Source organism: Haliaeetus albicilla, chromosome 6 (genome assembly GCF_947461875.1).
Source record: "Haliaeetus albicilla chromosome 6, bHalAlb1.1, whole genome shotgun sequence".
Lineage (NCBI taxonomy): Eukaryota > Metazoa > Chordata > Aves > Accipitriformes > Accipitridae > Haliaeetus > Haliaeetus albicilla.
Window position 1 is genome coordinate 5,652,961 of NC_091488.1, and position 23,133 is coordinate 5,676,093.

Consider the following 23,133-nt stretch of genomic DNA (forward strand, 5'->3'; position numbering starts at 1 on the left):
AGCAGAAAAATCTAAAGTTTAAAATAATTTGCAGTCATCTCCCTGCCAGCCAAACACACTGCCACCAGAGTATTCCCCTGAAGCCAGTAACTGACAGACAGTGTCTGCCCTAGACACCAGCAGCACAAAGTGACAGATTTGTACATTTCAGAACCAAAAAAGCAGCTGAAAGCAAAATTAGGTTAAAATAACATTGTAACCTGATGCTTTGATTCTGAAATCATAGCACAAGTAGCCATACCCTCTGCTTAACAAAATAGCCCAATGACTTCTTCAGAATTCTCACAAGCATTAAACACAAACAAATCACAGCTCTAAGCATTTGCATGACCTGGACACATGTGTATGCTTCGGGTTTTCTCTGCTTTTAAAATAGAGGGAGTAGAGGGAAGAAGCTGAGAATCTTTGACATTTATTGTACTGCTTAAGCACAAGCCTTATTCAGAAGGGTTCCTATTTCGTTCTCCATGTCACTCTTCCCCCACAGGATGGAAAACAATGCTATACTTCTGGATAATTAAACATCATTACTTTATTTAGAAACCGAATTCAAACGTATCTAAAAATTAGATATAAACATACTTCTAAAATGCTATGAATAAGCATATTTTAAGAATAATTTTGCCAAATAGGACTGTGTATTTAAAACTTGGAATGCCCAGATGAGCTGAGCAATACTGTAGCAGACCTGTTAAGTTAGACTATACACCATATGAAGACTCTGTGTTCCATCCAACTGCTGGAGAAATGTACAAATTAATTATTTAGATACCTCTGTAAGATGCCTGTTCCTTTGACTCAGCATCAGATTTAAAAAACAAAGATAATTTATCTTTTTAAAAACCCTTGTAATACAAAAGTAATTGATTCTTACCTTAATGAATATTTCACATCACCAGTTTTCCATTACAGTAAACCAAATTCAGTACTGTTTAAAGTTTGGGGTTTTTCTTGGCTAAAAAAGAGTGGAATCTTTTTACAAACCGTATTTACCTGAGAACCACAATCAAAAGAATCCCTAGTTACCAGATTTACGTAATAGTATAGTATTTTAGCAAACTTATCTACCAGGAAGGATTACTAGGCTCCTTTCAGGATATACACAAGACCTTGGATACTCGAGGCCCCCTTATTCTCCATTACTGTGTAAACAGTTTAACCTATGGGAGCTACTATTAGTTCAACTATCTTATTAGATATTTTGTTTAATTTTCAAGTTAATTAAAAATAAATTTCACACAAATTTGAACCCTTGTAAAAGAAAATGTATGTTCAACTCTCTGTACGTACTTGCTCAAATACAAGATCCCTATTACTTTGAGAATTTGTCAGGTTTCCACACCCAACCATTCACTTTGATCAGAAGAGCAACCTTCTACATACTTGAAAAGTAAATTAACTGGACACAGACAAAATACTCTTCTAATGAGACACTGCCTTTATAATAAACAAATTTCCAAGTATGTGTAAGAGTAAAGACATTCTTTGTGTAGTTATACACGCTCAATTCAACTGAACTGATTCCAGAACAAACAGAAACTGCACATAAAGAAGGACAGGCATACATTCAAGCTACAAGTTCAAACACTGTTGTATTGACTACCTACTTATTTATGTCAAAGTATTCACTATGTACGCCAAACTTGCCAATAATTGAACACCACTGTGAAAGAATCATAATAAGAATGCTTAAATTGTATGCAGGGTAAGAATTTTAATAATTACAAAAAGCAAATTTCAAAATTCAAATGATTACTTTCAAATAAGAGCCAAAGAATTAAAGGAAATCTCATTACTAGAATTCAAAATTACATGTTCCTAATTTACAGAACTGTTCATACAACTGTTTTTACCTAAATAAAATTGAACTTTCGAATGTGTTTTACATTTTCAGTCAGTTTTTAAATTACCAGTGTAAAAAAACCCTGTGTCTTTAGAGAAGACTGTATAATAGAATAGACATAACCTAGGCTAGTCCGGGAGTCAGTAGGAAGACTTAACTTACTAGGAAATTATGTAATATTAAAACTTCTGATTAAGGTGCTATCGAATGCTATTTCCAGAAAAAAGTAAGAAAAGAAATTCTTAAACACCAGAATTGCAAAAGAATTAACAGAACAAAAAAAACCCCAACAAACCCCACACCAAAAATTATAAACATAACTCCACCCAAATATCAAGCTTCATAAAAACTTTTGTAACAGGGAATGTAGGGCTGCAGTCTACTTCCCTTCTATGCAGGGAGACAAAAATACATAGTTATAAGGGAAAAGAAATATTGAACATCCAAATCCATCCATTTTTTCTCCAGCATATAGTGTCACAACTGAAAACACCAAACAAACAACAGCAATCCCAGAAAAAGAGATGGGGTTTTGCTACTGTTGTTGAACTCTGAAAAACATCAAAAATCAAAACAAGTGAGCATTAGGCACAAAAACTCTTTAACTTCAGGAAATAAGTTTTGGAGGAAAAAAAATCTCTTTGTCCAGTGAAGTATTTATAGGCATAAAATGCTCAGCTATAGCACAAACTCTAGGTGTTTCCACAAGAGAAAATTATCACATAGCAAGTCTCATCTGACTGTTTCATAATCACTTTAAACCAGCAAAAATACAGTAATTCTGCAAAAAGAATTTGCTTCTCCTTTCCTCTGAACACTTGCTCCTCCCAATGCACCAGCACAAACACTTAGGGACCAAATGGTGAACTGAACATTATTAAAGCTGAACTTTGATTTACAAACCCTAAATAGTAGCTCAATCTGGATCAGCTCCCCAATTCACCTCAAAACCCCATGAAACCTTGTGCCATTATCAGATACAAAACACTGAGACAGAAGTGGGCAGCCAGGGGTGAGAGGGAGAAGTGTTAGATCAAAATGTCACAGTGAGATCACGCCAGATCTCAAAAGCAGACTCTCACTTTAGGCAAGACAGAAAAGACTATTACAAGTTAGACTATCCCATTACAAAAGCAGTTCAAGGCATAAATCTTTGATTCCATTTAGCAGATTTCCTTCTGGGACACAAAAGCACCTCACAGTTGCAAACAACTATGCAACCAATAGTTCTGGTTGCAACCAATATATCTGCTTGGTCATACTTTACTCAGTGTTTCGGACACTGAAGAAAAACAGGTAACATTGCTAGAAGTCTTATTTTCAAGGTTAAATGACAGAAAATCAGTATCCCTTTGAAATCCAAATTACCTACATTCAAGCAAGCCAGGAACCTAAACCTTGGAGAAAGCTTGATTGTTCCCAACCTCCCTGAAAAACTGCCTGAGTCTTCATTTTCTTTTTCACTTGGAAGAACTGGGAAGAGTTCTTAGCCTTGACCACAGGACCAGATTAGTTGTGAATGAATTTCAGGGATTAGCAAACAAGAAGAATCACAGAGAAAATAACCCAAAGAGCACAGCAAACTATGCAAAATACCTATATTGTGCTTGAAAAATGTTAGTATTTTAATGAGAGATACATAAAAGTAATATGAGTTTAATCCAGTGTCATGAAAGAATTAAAACAAACACCTAAAAAGAAGTTTGCAATCCTCACAGATCCCTCCTGAAAAGTTACTCAGCAGAAAGTTTTACAATTACATTAATATATTCAGAAGTTACTCATCTTTGACTATCTGTAACTTATTTCATAAAAATAACACAAACTATATGTAGTCAAATATATGCATAGCAATAACCTATTATAATTCAGTCTTGAGGTTTACACCTTAGTAAACTCATTTAATGCTTAAGCATTCTTTTTTTCATAGCTAGCAATGTACTTAACTGTTAAAGGACCCCTAGTTAAATACTACTTAATACCATTGCAATACAACTTTACTGCTTTATTCCTGAAATAACCACACAATACTTCCTGAATATTGTAAAAAATCCAGCATTTTTTTTGTAGAGCACCTGTCTACTGGATAGTCTTCTAGTAGCATTCTGTCATACTGTACATACTATCAGTTAACCAACCAAGTTGCTCCTACTATATAACATGGGATCATCGCTACTCATGAACAAATTATCAAAAACATCAAGTTTTTCTGATTGCCTGACATTTCTTATAGTTTAATAAACATTAAGATTATTTACAATTACATAACATGTTTACATAATTCATAAATTCTACTATACACAGAAATAACTTACCCTGCAAGTTTAAGTATACCATACACTTGCTGGGAAAACAAAACAAACCCCCCCCCCCCAAAATAACTGCAGTAAAAAAAAAAAAAAAAAAAAAGACTCAGAAAGCACACAAAAGAAAAGTCTTAGCAAGTCTAAATGCATTGCCCCTAAGGATGTAGTTTTCATTTTCTGAACAGACTAAATAGCCTGTACCATAAATAGTTTCATTTAAAAATGACTGCAGCTTACATAAGCACGTGGTAGTCATCTTAACCATTTTTACTGATGGCAATACAACCAACAGTGGCAAAAAAGGCATATAAACATGCTCAGTTCAGAAAGTAGCATTTAGGAACTAATTCAAAATATCAGTAGCCTTTGCTATAAACTACTACTAACAAAGCTTAAACTCAAACACTCCGCGAATGGACAAGTGGATACAGTAGACCAATGATTATGCTCAGGCAAATTTATTCAGAGTACCCCAAAGCAGAAATTCGCCACTGTCATGAGCGCACAACTTTTACTGTAAAACATGCCTGTAGTTTCCAGAATCTGTGTTCTATCACATAATAAAACATAAGAACAAGACATACTAAAATGTTAATGTCATAACTACTTTCTTTCCTCCTGAACCAAAGACTATAAATCAAAGAGAAATACTTAAACCTTTTTCTCCCCCCCCCGTCTCCCCCCCTTCTTCTAGCACTCCAAGTACTCATGAAACCCTTACCTTTTGGACCTTTCAGAAAACAAGACACATTAAAAAATTCTTTAGACTTCCTTACAGAAAGATGGACTGAACAGTGATCTGCGATGTAGATTTTAACAGGAATCAAGGAGGGGACACACACACATGACAGAAAAGGACTGGGTTTTGTTTGGGTTTGTTTTGTGGGGTTTTTTTAATGAATTCACAGAAGAAGAGAGTCAAACTTCTTTTGATCCTTTCCTGCCAGTTCCCTAACACCACTTCCCCTTCATCCAGTTAGAGATACCAAGTCAGTGAACAGCAATTCCCACCACGACTGCTTCAGTGAGCCCAAGTCTGGCAATAAAAAGTTTTCTCCACCTCCCCCAACCACCAGAAGAGTTAGCAAAATCTTGTCTTTGAGAAGATATGGATTCCTCAAAAGGTAAGAGAAGTAGGAGTTCTTCCCTCATCTTCTCTGTTGTTTCTAGGAGGGGAATCCTCCATCAGACTGAAGACACCTGTCCAGTCCACTAACACTGTGTTTTGACCTCTCACTAATGGATGTACATGAGAACAAATGGCACCAGGACTTCTGAAAATGAAAAGCCCAGAACTAAACTGTACAGATAAGAACCAAACAACACAAGCCTCTGTGCCCTGATCACATCTTGGGTAACATACGCTCTTAGGAGACTTGCCATGTGTTTTTGTTACAACTTTTACAGAAAGTGGTCTCAGTTAGGGAAAAGCAGCTTTCAAGTGACTGGGTGTTGCTCCAGAAATAGAAGTACTGTTTGTCACAGTACCAGCAATGTCTGTGTTGTTGGTACTAGTGCCTTGCTGAGTAACAACAGGAAAGATCAGTGAAGATCCCTCAGTGTCCGCATTACTATAGGAAGATGTCATCCAGTTAATGGTACTAAAACCATCAAGACCTGCTGTACATAGTTGCTAAGAGCAAGTTACTTTCTTGTCTTTGGAAAACTTTTTAAAGGTGTCCTCTACAGAAGCCACTAATCCATCTCCCTCTCACGGAGCCCTTCTCCTAGATGAAGGAACTTATTTCAACACTTCGGTGACTTTTTTTTTTTTTTTTTTTTAATACAGTCGAAGATCATTTCTAAAGACAGATCAAAAAAGCTGATCTTACTTAGGTCTCTCTTAAGCCTAAGGCTACCTTCAGCCTCATTTACCTCAACTCCCAAATCTAAAAAAGGATTGGCAGGTATAACATTTACTTGACTTGGAATTTTCTTTAAAGCAAAAGCAGCATTTACTGTACCTAGAGAAAGGGCTTCAAAAGCAGAGAGGCAGGTTTCATTTAAGAGGGTCTACATTCTGCCATTTATAAACTTAATTCCTCTGCAACAGATATGGTAGCAACTGCTTTCCCCTTCCGTCCCCTCTTCCTTTAAACTGGATATTCCAAGAAAACAATAGTAAAAGAATATGTGTGTTACAGGAAGTGCTAATAAGCTCAAACCAACACAGAAGGAAGCTGGATGCGATCAGGGACTTATCTCACTGTCACTACCCGCTACTGAAACCAGTACACATCCAAGGCTAACCTCTTCAGTACAGAAGCAAGAGAAAGTACAAAACTGCATACATCATCCTGAATGATTATTCAAAAAGCTCAAGCTCACAGCACATGAGGCATTTTCAGATGAACAGCAAGATCTGCTTTGAAATACCTGTATAAAACGCTGATACTCAGGAAGAAGTAACAGCAAGCAAACTTCTATAACCACATTTTTACAATGCTGCCCTAACACAGCAGGAAATGAAGCACAGACCCAGACTAAAATAACTGCTACTCCACGCTGTCCATTTGAAACCTACTAATGAGTTGCAAAACCCACACTAATCTATGAAAGCACTGACAAAAACATCTCTTTTTAAATATAAATTCATGCAAGCATTCTGAGTTCAGTTACAACACTTACTCGGCAATTCCAAGATTACTAAAGTCACATCTGTACACTACCAGGTCACCTAGCAGCTAAAATTCGATTTGTACCAGGAAAGGACATATAGTGGCATTTCAGTAGAATTATGCGGAAAATAATAAAAAGTTTTTACCACCTTCAAGTCAGCAGTGCGAAGAAAGACGTTATTTGATGTAGAAATACTTGCTAGGAGAAATTTATTCTATTAAAGTTTTTTGAGCAAATATGAAGCAACAGAGTGAAATTGTACCACATTAACACTTTGCCTTACCTGGACATGTCATTTCTGATCTGACATTAGCAGGGTTACAGCAAGAACTACTATTCCATCAAGATAATCTTAAGAATTTGAGGAAAGGCAGGCAGATACATTTCAACAGCAATGCTCCACAAAAGACCTAGTGCCTGGCTTACTACTTCTGCAAGCTGATCTTCAAGAACATGAAAGCCAAATTTTACATTCCTTTCATAACTTGCACAACATCCAGGTAAAAACACAAAACAAAACAAAACCCCCAAACCAACAAAAACCAACCACCCCCTCTACTTGCTCTGAACTATTATTGATCCCATGCCCAAAGCCAAAAAAACCAAAGAAGAAAACAAATCCCTAACTCTTTCAAGTGCTGTGAATAAATGTCCACAGCTTGAGTTAAGCCAAAGTATACAAACTCCCCACAGAACAAAAAGAATTGTACTTGAGGATTTATACCAACGTGACAAATGACAAATGCCATGATGCTATGACATACATAGAAATAAAACAAGCCTTTCGCTAGCTATTTTCAGTAAGTTGTGACATTGTACACTAGTATGCATTGTTCAAACAGATGAGAGTTCAGGACAAATTACCTTAGAACATAACCAAGGAAGGGAAAAATGAAAGCTTAAAGCTGTAACAAGATTAAAACACTAGCACTGCTGTGGATCTTGTTATCAAATCTGCTAAGAAACAGTCAACACTAAATACATTTTAGAAAAGTATCTTTTCTTTTTTTTTTTTTTTTTTACAACCTCCAAGACAAGTACTGATAGTATTAGAATTTTTTTCTAAAAGTATCCCTAGATCAACCATGATTTCACAGAAATTGATCCACTTTTCAAATTAATATACACTTTAGTGGATACACAATTTCATTTGAAAGCAAGCATTTCATTAAAGCATACTGCGTGTGGAACATGATTGATTGAACATAATCTGCTGAAAGGTGTTTTTAAGAAAACATTCTTAATTACCCACCAGCAAGCCCACACACAGGTAGGAAAACTTCTATACTTCAGCTGTAACAGTCAGGTTACTGAACACTACTATAGCAGAACAACCTTTATCTCTATTCTGTAGCTTTACTCTTTGCTTATGAAGCCATCCTGCTTTATACAACCCTCTGAAAAGACCAAAATAAGTAATTTTCCTTACAAAAGAGCTACGTTAGGACAAAACCTGGTAACACATTGAAGATGCTTTTAAAATACCACTACTTTAAATTCAGGCCCTGAATAAAATAAAGCCCACCTGGAATGCAAGAACTAATGCTTCTTAAGAACACAAAGCTGTATATAACCTTAACAGAGATGACATTTTTCACTTTCATACTATAGTGCTATGCTGGCTATTATGAAACAGTACTTGAAGAGGGAGAAACATTCAACCTAGTAATCAACGGGGTGTAAGAATATTGAAATGTTAGTTCCACTCTGACATTAACTGAGATAGATCACAGTGTGATCTATCTAGTACAATTAATCTTCAAAAAGAGAAAAAGAAGAAAACCCCCAAACATTAAGAACTCGCTGCCCATCCTGATCTGTATGGTTAATTAGCAACACTGTAACTTTGTCTCACCTTCTTATTACATACTGAATTTTGCCAGATGTATTCCAGCTCCTCATTGTCAATAAAAAGGCTTCAGCGATGTGTTTTCTGGTAGTTGGGCCCATGAGTCTCCTGGATACTTGTACCACAGTGACAGCTTTTAAGCACTGACCGACACAGCACAGAAGTCACTGACCAACTATCCACCTCACACAGAATAAGAGGTACTCGGAATGGATACTCAGTACCCCAGAACCATCTACACTATCAGGTCGGACTTACACCATTTGTCTGAAGCTGGAGAGACAAATTTGCATAGTATTACTAGCATATTCACAATTTGAAAGCCTTTCAAAGGACAATTTTGACTGATACTTTAAGGTTTGGCAGAGTACAAGAACCTATCCTAGAACTGTTTTCAACCAACACCTTCAACATTTGCATACATGAGTCTAAACAAGTATTTCAAAACTCTCATCCTTCCATTTAGAAAGAATGTTTCACACATGGCGAATTGGCACCATGACATCACCAGACAAATCAAAATTCAATCTCGACAAAACGATTCTTGGTCCTTCACGAGAACAAGACAGCTAATAGCCCTTCAGACAATATTTTAGTCTATTATGCTCATACAGAAGTAACAATCTACAGAAAATTTACATTATATAGGTAACAGAAGGATAGGTCCAACTTGCAAAAAAAGACAAGTAATACCAGAAAAGTTTGGCAGGGATTTGAAAGTAATACCCTAATATCAGTTTACTGCACTAGGCAGCACCACCAATTTCCAGTTTAGCTTTATTTTTCTGTTTGAGTAAAGACAGTAACAGGGACAGGAAAAAATATTGCAAAACCACAAGTCACAGATATTTCTACCTTGTAACTTGAAACACTTGCAGTCAAAAGTAGTCCAAAAGGTGCTTATGAAAAAGTCTCGAGGCTTTGTATCAACTCTCGCTTAGTTTTGCTATCCATTTGCCACCTGCCTTTCAAATGTACCATGTAACAAAAATAACTCTTTCACTGCAAATATCTTTACTCACATTCATGCACGCACACAGGTGCATACACACCAGGCACTGCACCTACTTCAGTTCACAGCAGTGGAAAGAAGAGCATCATACAGACGCTCCTAGAGCAAAACATGTCATACCATAGTTGAGTTGGATGACTAAGCATACATGATAGACGTAACATTATCCAGAATTTACTGGATTCTATCATTTACTCAGCGTTTGGACCATCACTAGAATATCTTTGGTGTCAAACAAGTAAATCAAAGGCTTCTGCTTGTATTGTTAGCGATTCTGCTAAAACACTGCTGCTGTAGAAGTAATTTGAACTATCATCCCACTTGAAGATAAAGCTCTTTGAAAAATAACTCAATAAAACATCTTCCTAAGTTCCGTATTTATTATATACTGCAGTGCGCAAGGAAACATGTAACTCTGACCCTAACTGAGAACACTTTTGCAGGTCATACTTTGAGGCTACTTAATGCTATCTAAAAATGCATAGAAAATGAATCACCACAGGTTTAAAGTCAGGAGAAAGCATCTACAGACCAGTGCAACCGAAAACTTAACTTCATTGAAGCACTACATAATTTTTGAGAGGGGACAGAAAGAGGCAAGCTGTTAGCGGATAACCTTAAGAATCATGTTAATGTATTCTCTTGGACAAGTTCAAAGGAATCCTTTACCATTAGGATTACCATTTACTCATCTGCAACTCAATGGACAGACATCAGTACAAGTGTATCACCAAAGCTGGGTGGAAAAGAGGACTCGCTTTCACAACACCTATTCAACTTATCTTGTCTTCCTCAAGATGACAACTAATGGAAGGAAAAAGGAGGCTCAACGAGATCCAGGAAACAACAAGAAAGAATGGACACAGATCTCATGGATCTCTTTACATTTATCTGCCATCACTTACAGTAAAGGTTATGACCCAAGCCAGGTGAAAATACATCATAAAAGTATAGTTTCCTTATAAGCATCCATCACGGTTATCCAACTCACTGTACCTACCTAAACCAAAAGATTTAAGATTTAAGGCAGACTTAAATGCTGACTTTATTATCCTTTACTAATGCGTGTAAAATTTAATACGCTAGCAATTTTATGGATGAACCAAGACAGTCTATATATACGTTAATACAGGGTTTTATGGCATTCCTCAGATTGCTGCTATCAACTGACACCATTTACAAGACAGGACAAAGGGCAGGCTTCAACAAATGTTGTGAAATACTTTATTTTTAAGAATCCTGTTCCTCTCTCACTACTAAGAGGAAATGAATTTAACATTTCTTCTTTTTACATGAAATATGCTAACTGAAAATATACTTGAAAAGGGGCAGAAGTAAGTATTGCTCTTCTCACAGATCTAGAAAACAAAATGAAAGCTATCAGAAGAGACACTGACCTTTGACCATGCAGGCTTTACCTGTAAGTTTTAAGAGTTCTTTTATACTAAGCCCTCCCAAAACAGAACTGGTCAAGTGGACCTGTTACAGAACATAAGCCTATAAACAACTACTACTCAATTTTGTAACAGTGAACACCAGCACTAAAAATAACAGACGCCTATCAATACATCAGACGGACGGGTTGGCCTATCCACTCGCAATATTTATTTAGAACAGAAGAGGGGAAAAGGAAAGCTACTGCACAATGCCAAGGTGAAAAATCTTGAAACGTAGTTATTATAAAAGCAATTATAAAAGCATTACAAATAGCTATCCTTTTAGCCGATTTCTCTATTTAGCTAATATTTACTGTGTTCATCAGCTATAAACCTATTAATAGACTACTAATAGCATCTTTACAAGTTAGATACCACTGAAACCTTCAAAGACAGTTTTATGCATATTTACCTGAACACAGTATCCTGCTTTAAGTTTTTCCACTACCTTCCAGTGTGGCATACCTGGGCCATTCTGGGTTTTTTGGTGACAGGGATTCTCTACCCAACTCCAGAGTATAGTTACTCTCAAGCCATCTATGCAACTGCCTTTCCCTTCCTTGTTTTCTCCTTGCTAAAGCAAGGGAAAGAACAGCCAATATCGCGTTACAAAGTCATGTTTGAACAAGGGGAAAACACACCAACTGCACAGTCAAACGCTAACACTGGAGCAGTATCAAGCCATAAATAAGAGCAGCATCCTTCCACCATATCCACCCATATTAAAAGGCAAACCAAAAGAAAACCGAAGCTATTCTTCCCAACAGCCAATACAAACAACCGATAAGATCTCACATCTGACATGAAGACAAGATTCTGGACAGAGCGCAACTAAGGCCTTCCTACCTTTGGGGGCCTTCTGTCTCCAGAGCCAAGCCACAACAGCAGCATCATCATACTGCAGTCAACATGTCGAAGAGGCAGTGGCAGCTCTCTTACCTGTGAATTTCTGCCGGTTTTTTTTTTTATTTTTTTTTTTTACAACACAGCAAGAGCAGCACCTGTGGCCCAGCAGACACCACAGCCGCCCCCCTCAGCGGACACCCTCTCAGGATCCCCGGGCGGCCAACCTCCCACCCTCTCCGAAAAGCTCCAAAAAAACAAAGACCAAAGTTTCCTCCGCTCGGTGCGTGGGAGTGCGGCAGCAAAACAGGAGCCAGGATCAACACCAGCACCCTCCCAGCACCGCACCCCTGCCCCCGCACCCCACCGGACACCCCCCCCACCCCACCCGGGGGGCAGTCTGTCCCCGTTCCCCCCCCCGGACCCCCGAGGGGGAACCCGCCAGCTCCAGCCCGCTCCCACCCCGCTTCTCCCTCACCCGGGAGAGGGAGGGGGGTGGGGGGGTCACCCCCCCCTCCCTCCCTAACCGGGCACCCCCCGGCAGCGGGGCAGCCCCCCCCCCCCCGCCTCCCTTCCTCCTCCTCCCGGCCTGCCCCCTCACCGTTCTGCGCTGGGGGCTCGGCTCCGGCGGCGGCTGCATTCCCGCCCGCCCGGCCCCTCACCTCACCTCAGCCCCGGGCCTCCGGGACGGCGAACGTTTGCCCGGGGGGGGGGGTGGGGGGGTAGAGGCGCGCGTGCCCCCCCCGGTGAAGGCGCGCCGAGCGGGGGGGGGGGGCGTTCTCCCGGCGGCACCGGGTCTCCGCGAGACAAGGGGAGGGGAAAGGGGGGGGGGGGGAGAGAGGACGGGGCGGGGGGGGGGGGAGAGGGAAAAGGAGGGGGGGGGGCCTGGAGGGCTGCGCGCGGCCGGGGAAGCGCTTCCGGGATCGGCCGGGGCTTGCGCCTGCACGCTCAGCGCGGGGCGTTAGAGGCCGCCGGGCGCGCGGCGGGGGGAGGGGCCCGGCCTGCGCCGAGCAGGCTCCGACATGGCGCGGCCCGCGCGCCGGGGCTGCCCCCGCCCTCGCGAGACTTGGGCGGCGGGAGGGGAGGGAGGGAGGGAAGGAGGGGGGGCAGTGGGGGGGGCGGGGGTTCGAACGCGCGCGGTAACGAACGGCGGCGGGCGCGAGGCGGGGCGGGGCGGTTGGGTCTGTGAGGAGGAGGCGGGCGGTTGGGTCTGTGAGGAGGAGGTGCCGGCCGGCTGTGCGATCCCCCGGTATTCCTGGTCTTCACACCGCGATTTTTTTTTTTTTCCTCAGGTCCTTTAAATAAAGGTTTCCCGGAGCCGGTTTTGGGGCTCGCTGGAGGTTGGCCGGCCCGTCTCCCGGTGTTATCGCGCAGGAACGGGGTTGGCGGAGGGGAGGAGAGGTGGGAGTGGGGGGGACCGCGGCCTGGCCTGGCCTGGCCTGGCCGGGGAGAGGGAGCTGGACTGCCCGGCGGGCACCCGGGGCCTGGGAGCGGGGCGGTCGGCGGGTGGGAGGCAGCATCCCCTTGACAGAACCCTTCTTCTGAGCGCGGCTGGGCCCTTATCGAAGGGGCGTTACTTTTTTCTGAATATTGACAGGAACGATAAGGTGTGTGGACACGTTCTTGCTCATGCAGCAGGCGATAGCTGTGAGCAGAAAATTGCCCGTGTGCTGCGCTCCTGCCCTCGGCTCTCCTCATCCTGTGCCATTCCGAGGAATGTTTTTGTGTCCCTCTGCTCGCAGGACAGACTTCAGGCAGTTGTGATGATACAGACTGATCCAGCATGGACTTTTCATTGACGTCAACCGAGGCTGAAGTCTTCCTGTTGAGGCAGAGCCTTGCAGATGGTTTAGTGGGTGTACATGGATTTTTCATCCACAGACTGGGCCATAGTTTGAGGTTACGTTCTTCTGTTTGTGTGCCAGTGTAAGCTGGTCTAAAGCGTCTCCTCCTAAATGATAAAGACCATGATTTGTGTTTCTCAGGGTTTTTATGTGTTCCAATATTTTTCTCTGTTCAGCTAGCACCTCTCTTAGGTAGACCTTTTTTTTTCCTTCTTCTTGCTTATCGCTGTTCGTCAGAGCCACAGAAACACCATTGCACTGAAATTAATCGGAGCAGATGCAGAGTTCCTGTAACCACCTTCTGTCTCTCTCTGGTAGAGAAGTGGGAAGTGCAGGGTGAAGGGGTGAAAGGAGGGGACATGTATCTTGCGTTGCCATTACTGATTCTCCATGTCATCTTCTGTATGCGGAGGCCTTGGTTGCTGTGTCAGAGGCTACATGAAGTTAATTAAGGGATTCTTGTATTCTAATTCCTACATCAGAAACAAGCCAAGCCTGAGTAGCATTTCTGGAGAGGCAAGATGTAAACCCAGAAGTAAACAGGATCTTGGTGCAACAGTACTGTTATCTAACAGAGACTGATTCTTATCCTATGATTGGAATTTATACCAAGCTGCTAAAGTGTGCGTTCCTCAACAAAAATCCGTAATTCCCAAATATAAATGCATGCTTTTGGACGAATGAATAGTTCCAGTAGCTCTATCTAGTCTCTCACTTTCTTAAAATGTGAGAAACAGCCCTTTGTGTAGCTGTTGATTCTTATGCACGTGTCTCAGCTAGCCAGCGTAGCATCATGCAAGTAAGCGCCATGGCTCCATTTCAGTTCAGCAGCAACCAATCCTTTATTTCTGTTTGAAAATGATGCTTTTCCTCTGCAACCCTCTGCAATGAACTGTAATGGAAGACTATCATCTAGCAATTGCTTGGTTTATCTGCACCCATCCCATTTTCAAAGCAGGAGTGTTCCAACAGAAATTTGCAGAGACTTCGTATTTTTCATCTGCCCTTAGCTAGTCATAGATTTGAGAGCAGGATTGTGCTACTGGCAAATTAATCAGTCTTGAAACTTCACAATTAATCATAGCAGAGCCAGTGCTCTGCTCAAGAATTTAGGAGAAAAATCCTTATGGGTATTAGGTGCCTGATACCCCAGAAATCAAAGATTGTATATGTTTTAACTTCACTGAACACATCTCTGAAAGGAGTTCATTTTATTGCTGATCTAGTTCTTCTGTCTCCTCTTATCCATATGACAACTACAACAATTGATTACACGGAAAAGTAATATTAAGAAAGTATTTAATGTATTTTTAGCTGCTTCTAATGGGATTTAGCAGCTGGAAACAAGGAGAGCTGGCACTGAGTAATCAGGGCAGTTCTTAGACAGCTGTGTGAGAACCAGTGCATCAGACAGGGCTCTGAAATACCCTTTTTCCTGCATTTTAAAAAATGCAATGCATGCAATGAAAATTTGAAAAACAGATCTATCTCAATACTTGCAGCTCAGACAGTAACTCAAAGTAGAATGGAATTCATTGTGAAATCCAGTTCTGTAATAACTTCTAGATGAAAATGCCCCTGGGTTTTGTGTGACTTTTTTAAAATGTAATGCTTATGGCAGTTATTACTACCCATCTTTGAAAGGCCTCAGGTTGGGATTTCAATTCCATGCTACATTCATTTTTAAACAGAACAAAAATGTAGTTATTTCTGCTCCCCTTTTCTCTTTATAAACAGCAATCTAAGAGACCCATTTTCCTATTTTGGAAGAAAGCAATTTTCTGCATGTTTGTGCCTAAGAATTGCAGCCAGAAGAGTATCTTGACAAAATGGCCCTCTAGTATTCCATATGTTTTCTGTCTGAATAGTTCCTGTACTGAGTTAGTTCCATTTACAAATCAAAAGCATAATTTTTCAATGTAAGCACTGTCAACTGAGTCTTGAATCTAAAAAGTCAAACTGAGTTCTTTCTCCCTGTTACAGTGTGATCAGTAATGCGTGTTTTGTCACTGAAATTTGCTTAATGGTTTTATCTGATGGTGCGTAAAGTAGAATACAGTATGAATCCATTTGTCATAGTTACAAAAAGAAGTAACATTTTTTGGTCTTTTTGTACTTGAAGTAATTAACGTCATTATACAAAGCCAGGAATGTGTGTCTAGAGTAAGGAGGCACCATTTTTTCATATCATTTTCCATATGGAAGGAAATTATCTTGGCATGAAGTCTAAGCAGAGTAATCTGTAGGCCTGTGGTAATGCCTTGTGTTAGCGTCAGATCCTGCTGACTCCTGTGATATTTACTTGTGTACAAGAAGTTGCAGCCTTCACGGTCTAAGCAGAGTTATTTAGGTGGAAGCCTGTAGAACCGGAGCTCACAGTGAAGGATATCCTTTCTGTAACAATTTTAATTCTGCCTACAGAATTAAATAGAAACTTGTTGTCCTGATATGTCAGTTAAAACTTCTCAAACCATCTAGCTATTCTTTAATAAATCCTGTGTTTATGAAACCACCTTGCTTCTCTCTCTTTCCTTACATTTTAAGGAATATATCTTTGTCCTTTCCTCATTTTAAGGTGAATTCTATGCCCTAAAAACAATTTCTAGAGCACAATTCATGTACTGAATTTCAAATGTAGCCAAAACTTTTTGGATCTGTGCATCACCCTTTGTACTTTTCCTTTTGCAGCAAAGCTGTTTTGACTACTACATACCCTGGTTATTTTTCTGTTTCACATTGCTGTCAGCCATGTGACACTGAGACAACAGTATAAAGTATTTATTGTTTTAACAGATCATGGATCAAGAAGTTGAGTTCAGAATGAAGATATCTTGAAACTTAAGAGTAAATACAGCAATACTGAAGTTGAGAAGTCAAAATAAACCTCTGAGAAAATGGAAAAGATTCCTGAGAGCACTCAAAAAATGTTACTACTTTGTCTTAAGATGTAATCTTTTCTGCCTTATGAAATGCAGATCTAAGCAACTGTCAGTTGTTATACCCTCTGAAGGGCTACGTAACACAGTTCGGGAAACCTGTTGGTATATGTATAAATGTGCATGTATGTCCGGTAAATGAGAAAGCGTTATCCCTCACTATTATCTTTTCCATGTCTCGTGTTCTCCACTTCAGACATACAACACTACGATCACATCTGTGTATATACCAGGACATTTTCAAGGCATACCTTTGTATTCTCAAGTTCTCTGAGTGAGTCTAGCAAGTGGGGACAGAACTCTGCTGCTGTTTAGGGAATGGTTTTTTGACACAGTGTAATGCAGACACTGGGAAGAGCAGTAGAGCTAGTGCCAGTGTGCACCTTTTAGTTGGCGTTCACTCTCCTCGAAGAAAAGCTGTAGAGAAGTCCCCATTTTTCTCTTTGAAATTTTCATAATTAAGTTTGCTGCTTTACAGATTTCTAGCCTGTGACTTGGAAGAACTAGATTCTACAGAAATACACATTCTTGATAAGCATGCTTAAGAACTTATGAAAAATTTCAAGTGTTCCTTTGCAGAGTCTTCTTAACTGCTGCAGTCCTGGCATAGGCATTGTCACTAGAGTTACTTGGTGCTGAAAGACTGATGAATCAAATCAGTAGTAACATATAAAGTAAGTGTCATGGCATAAGTGTTTTCTGATGCTTGAATGGGATATATAGTGTGAGAGAAGTGAAGAGACATGCTTGCATGTATGCCTTTACGAGCATGCGTTTTCATTGTTAGGGTTCAAAGGTTTTAATAATACAATTCAAAGAGGATTTGTGATTTTTATTTTTTTATTCCTGAAGTGACATGAAGACTGTATTTATCTTTTGGCTGATCTATGTAATTGATTCCTTTGGGAGTATTTTTCATTGCAATTAACTTTGGTGCTCTGGCCGATTCCAGTTTCTAAATACCTAGAGTTTCCCTGTGGTAACAGGAATTTAAATGAATGATGTCATTTGGTCCTTCTGTGCCAGTGCTATTGTGTGGGACTACTGTAGTCTGTAAAATTAGCTGTCCTTTTTTATCTTAGGTGTGGCTGTACTTCCGCAGTGGACACAATGGCTGTGGTGTAAGTCCGTTTTACCATTTACAACCTGCATGTGTTACATAGATATACCTAGATTGGTGAGTATGTGATTTGTTAAGTTGCTGGTAAAGGATTTTGAAATTCTTAGGGATAAAGGAGGTACATTTGTAAATTATCACGATAGAAGATTGCATGTGCTTTTCTTAATTTAGGATTATTTGGTGCTTTGCTGTTCATTCAAGATGACAGTAAAATTTTTGCCACGATTCCTGTAATTGGATCTAGTAGTATCAGGGCAGTATTTCCAGTTCCCAGATTTTTCACTGAGGTGTGACATTTGAAAGGGAGATAGTACTTTTGAATTGTACTGATTGCTTGTCTGAACTCGTCATCACATACTGTCAGTGGCCCAGTGCCAGCTTATCCTGTGAACAGGAATATGGGCAGATAGCAGATTACCACATCACATCAGATAAGGTTGCTAGTAAGAGCAGTCAGAATGATTGGGTCAGAAAAACCCAATCTGTAGAAATTAAATACCTGTACTTATGGGAATGCGTAAGAGTTTGGTGCAACATATGGAAAGCACTACTCGCTGAGGATGAAATGTTTCTTACATTTTTTCTTGCTTTCTTAGTCATATCTGTTGGGCAAGAGAGACGTAAAGGGTGTTAGAGCTGTGTGGTTTGTTCCGGAGGGGAGGAGCAGTGTGTTTTGACTGTGATGCAAATACTTCCTTTTGCTATCTGTTGCTATATTGCTGGAAAGATACGTAAGTATAATAGAAAATGATTTTCAAACCATGCTCTGTAGTACTACAGAAAGTTGGAACAGTGCTGCAGGATACGAATAAAAACCAAATATTTACATGATGTTTGGGAGATTTCCTACTCATTAACTGAAATAGAATATATCTCATTCTGTGATTGTTTTGATTGTATTTTACAGCCCTCTATGGAATGTTTAGTTTCAGCCCTACTGAAATATTTCAGGGCAGCAGTAAGACTACTTTAGTAGGGCATAAGATGTATGGAAAACACTGTTAGCATTCAGTCTATTGAGCTAGCACTTACAGTATCTTTACTCAGTAAATGATGGGGCATAACCAAACCAAGTTTAATCTAACTAGCATGCAATTTAACAGTCATAAAAACATAGCACTGTCGGTTTTAGTGAGGGTTCACAAACGTCACATGTGTGTACATGTATATATATGCAGGGTTTTCTGCAGGTTTGTACAGTCAGTGATGAGGTGTGTGCTGCTGGGTCTGTATTACTCCTGTTGCTGTTTCTAGCTAGATAAAAGTTAATATGAGCGTGCCCAACTACTAGCACAACCAACTCTTGTTGTAGAGACATCTGCACAGAGGCTGCAGTGGTGTCGTAGTACATAGAGTGGGTTAGTAGCCAGAGATTAACGTAGTTTATGACCTGCACGTGTTGCTAGGTAGTTAATGGAAGATTTTGTCTCAAGTCACTGGACAAAGCATGTAACTTCCTGGACCTTGAAAAGGAAGCTTTAAGGTAGACCCCCATAATTAAATAGTTAAAAATGTCTTGATCATTGATTTCCAGTTTATGATTATCTTGCTAGTACTGCATGACACCTTGCAGCTGGAGTAGTTCTGTAAGTCAGCAGCACCACTTGTAGAGGAAAGGTGGGGTTCTTGAAGAACACTGGTAGTTCAGGGAGAGTTGAGGCCAAGACATTTTTTAAACCACAGCTTTACTCTGAAGACATCTGTGACTGCGTTCCCTGTTCCAATCTCCCACCTCAGGACAATAATCAGTAAAGTACTAAACTCCCAGCAGCCTGTGACATCTGTGAATATTGTAAAGGTCTAATGATAATCTAAGGTCAGAGCAGAGCACGAGACAATGTTGGTGGTTCTCAAGGACTGTGCGCAATATGACTTCAGTGCTTGTAATACCATGTCCTTCTGCAGCCTTGGCACTACAGACTGTTGTATGCAGCGAGATTTTGCAGCGTCACTTACAAATGCATCTCATGTAGAGCTGAGGGTACATAGCTTCTGTTTGTCAAAGTCATACCAGGTCATACGTGGTGTTTGAGTTAGTTAGCTTGCTTGCTGAGTTGCATTAGTTTCCAAGCGGGACTTCTTTCATCACCATCTAGCTGAAAAGCATTGTCCCTTCTTTCTACCTGAGGCTGTGGTCAATAGTAGCAGGTGCGTCCAGCAGTTCCAATGAGGTTTACCCCAATTGAAGTGAAATGTGAAGACAGCTGATGCAAAAAAAATCTTCACTTCTCCTTAGATTTGTCTCTCTGCTGAGGTCCTTTTGCTAGGTGCTGCATATTCCTTGGTAATAACTTCAAAGCAATTAATTAATCAAGCCACACAGCATCAAGTATCTATGATTCTGTTGTGATCCACAGACCACTGGTTGTTTGGGAAAAGCTAGTTACAGGATCTAATACAAAGCATATGAAAACTGGAAACAAACACTGCTGTCACCAGGCAGAATTAGATGAATGTTGAATAAGACCATTTGTAGGAAATTTCAAATGGTCTATGGAAAAGTCTTTTCACTGAGACACTCGTAATAAAGATTCAACACCTTCCGCTCTCTTTAAAACTAAACAGTCCTCAAACTTAGTCCACCATTTTTCTCCTTAATAAAAAGAAGTAGATCCTCTGAAGATGAGGAGGAACTTACTGCTGCTGGTTTTGTATGGAAGACTTAAATTTTATAGAATTGGGCAACTATTTTAAAATGCGTAGCTTAGATGCATTTGTTCTGTACTATTCAAGGCTGTCCCAGTCCAGCCTTGTGCATTTTTCTCTACACAGGTTAGCAGAGCACAGAAATGAGTTCTGTTTAACCTTCTGTCAGGTACTGCAGGAATAAGAACAAGCAAAAGAAAGGAAAGAGAATTGTAGCAATTAAAAAAACAGAGAGTTGTCTGACCAGGCAAAATATAGAGTGGCTTCCTTCAAGCCAGTAGTTTGAAAAGCTAGGCAAAGTTCACAGAGGGGAAGGAAAAAAAAAGAAAAAAAAAAAGGTAAATGCTGAGTATTAGAGAGACATAACTCAGGGAACTAATGCCTTTTAAATAACCCTTTAATCTGACATGCAGCTTTCTACCGGAAAAATGGAATGTATTTTCCTTTGTGTCAAAGTCTGTGCCAACGCAATAGTAAACACAGTGAATGCAAGTTAAAAAGAATGAAAATTTTCATTATTACATTGAAATTAATGGAAAAGAGAAAGTGAATACTCCATATTTCAGAGAAATAGTATCAGGGAACTAGGTGAAACAGTAAACAAATTAGGGTAAATATTCCACTTGACATTAATGGTAGTGTCATTATGAAAAATCATATTTTTCAACCTCTCCCTAGCATTGTTTTCTTCACACACAGTTTCAATTATATGTAAAGTGAGGTAGCTACTTACAGATAGCTGTGTATTTTTAATTTATGTTGCCACAAGGGAACCACAAAATCCTTTATTGCAATAAAACACAAAAGCGTGTTCTTGACATGGATTACGTTTTTCTCATTAGACAGTGGCTGATGGCACTACTATTGAAGACTGTGCTTTAAATGGTCTGCAGGTATGGAAAGTTACTTTTTTGTCTACCTTCTCCCCAAGAAAATGTTTTGTTTCAGAGTCTACATATGCCTTTGAAAATGTACTTTCAGCAGTGTAATAGCTGGAATGATGTTATTCATCCTTGGAAACGAGGACCTCACTCCAAAACTTGTCACCCAAAGTTATCAGGCTATATTGTGTCTGGTTTCAAGTGAAAACCATTCAGTTTTACAGTAATTAGAAAGTACAGTGAAGTTTAAAGAAATAGCTGCTTTTTAAAATTACTTTTCAAACCTCACTTACAGAGGGTCTGCTACTTGTTAACATTCAAGTCAAGGCAAAATTATTTGGGCTTACTTTGGCACAGAAGCTAATCCTTATGCATCGTTTGCATGGGAAGGCAGCCAGAGTCAAAGCATAGACAAAACTCCACTAGTATCCCCGGAGTGGAGGATTTGTAGGACTCCTGGCTCTGCGCCTTTCTTAGCAACGCCATAAATCTTCTGGGACCCATCAGCATAGGGGAGGCTGAGGCTGATTTTTACCACTTCTATTTCCTATCTCATTGCAGTCTTTCAGCCAGAAGATGTGTGTGCCAAGGTGTACATAGAGGCAGCTGGTATAGTTCCAGGAGCGAGTTTGTGCTATTGAATTCTGTCAGCCCTGCAGCTTCACTCAGACAAAAATGTTACTGAAGTCAATAAGTTTGCAAGGACTTGCAAAAGCTGTGTGATTTGTTGTTTGGTTTGGTTTTGTTTAAGGACGAGGCAGATTTTAGGACAACAATCAAATGGGACCAGCATTGATTATTTTTCAAGTAACTATAGAAAATATATATAGTGTACAGAAATCAGCTCTTAAACCCGTCCCAGCTGGTTTTGTTTTTATATTTTTAAGGAGCACACTTAAACCTAACATAGCTGGAAGATTTCCCCCTGACTTGGTGTACATAAGCTCAGACCCTTAATATAGAAGAGAATCAAGAGGAGGACATACTCAGCTGAAAGAGAATTAAACATGCATATCTTTCTTCCTGTAGGTAAATTATGGGGTTTTTTTCTGGGATTTCTCTTCCGTGAGTTATGACAATGTGCAAATTTTCATTGCTGTATGGATTTTAGTTGTTAATGACAGGATCCCCAGACATCAGAGAAACCCATACTGTCAATTTATATTTCCATTTCGGTCCTCTCAGTTGTCAGTGTAAGGTGAGAGTCTTATCTAGATTTTACTTTGGCAGGCTAATAACCCTGAAACCAAGTGTCCACCCAGAATCTCTTACAAGAGCAGTATACTTGTTAAAGATTGTTAATAGACTAAAACAGCAGTTGCTTTCCCGGTCAAGGTTACCAGAGGCTAAATTGTTTGAAGTTTGATTTCATGTAGCCTAAGAACAGGGAAAAGTCTATAATTAGGTGTGTTTAGATTACTGTCCTTTTGCTATCATGCATGCAGTATGATAACCTGGAGTCCTAACTGAAATGAAGGCTTTGTCAGCTCAGTTTAGGTAAGTGCTTACAGGGTGGCTTTGTTATTAAAATTGAAATGGTAGTTCCAGTCTAATATCTTCTTCTTATATATATAACTTTCTTCAAACTCTTGGTTTTTGCCTGAATTATGTCTTCATCTGTCTCATCTCTGACTATTTATGTCTTCTGTGTTACGCTACTGCCATGGTATAGAAATCCCCACTCCTGTGCAAACTGTTGTTCCTGCGCAGTTCTTGCTGATATCTGCGAGGCCTTAGCATCTCACTAAGTTTTGTTAGATCCCAATTCTGTTTGTTCTGCAACTATTTGTAAGACAAA

The 23,133-nt window shown here is 39.9% G+C and overlaps 1 protein-coding gene and 1 long non-coding RNA gene across 3 annotated transcripts in view; one reads left to right on the forward strand and one right to left on the reverse strand.

Annotated features, from left to right (window-relative positions):
• Positions 1-12,646, reverse strand: part of TAB3 (TGF-beta activated kinase 1 (MAP3K7) binding protein 3) — a 47,745-nt gene extending 35,099 nt beyond the window's left edge. For both annotated transcript variants that reach the window (XM_069784884.1, XM_069784883.1), the window contains exon 1: positions 12,510-12,646. The gene's annotated coding sequence lies outside the window, so the exon portion shown is untranslated. The remainder of the gene's footprint in view (positions 1-12,509) is intronic.
• Positions 12,647-13,199: 553 nt separating this feature from the next.
• LOC138685630 (uncharacterized) lies at positions 13,200-18,639 on the forward strand. Its single transcript, XR_011324953.1, has 2 exons — positions 13,200-13,309; positions 13,651-18,639. It is a non-coding gene; the product is annotated as an uncharacterized lncRNA (long non-coding RNA).
• Positions 18,640-23,133: the final 4,494 nt, after the last annotated feature.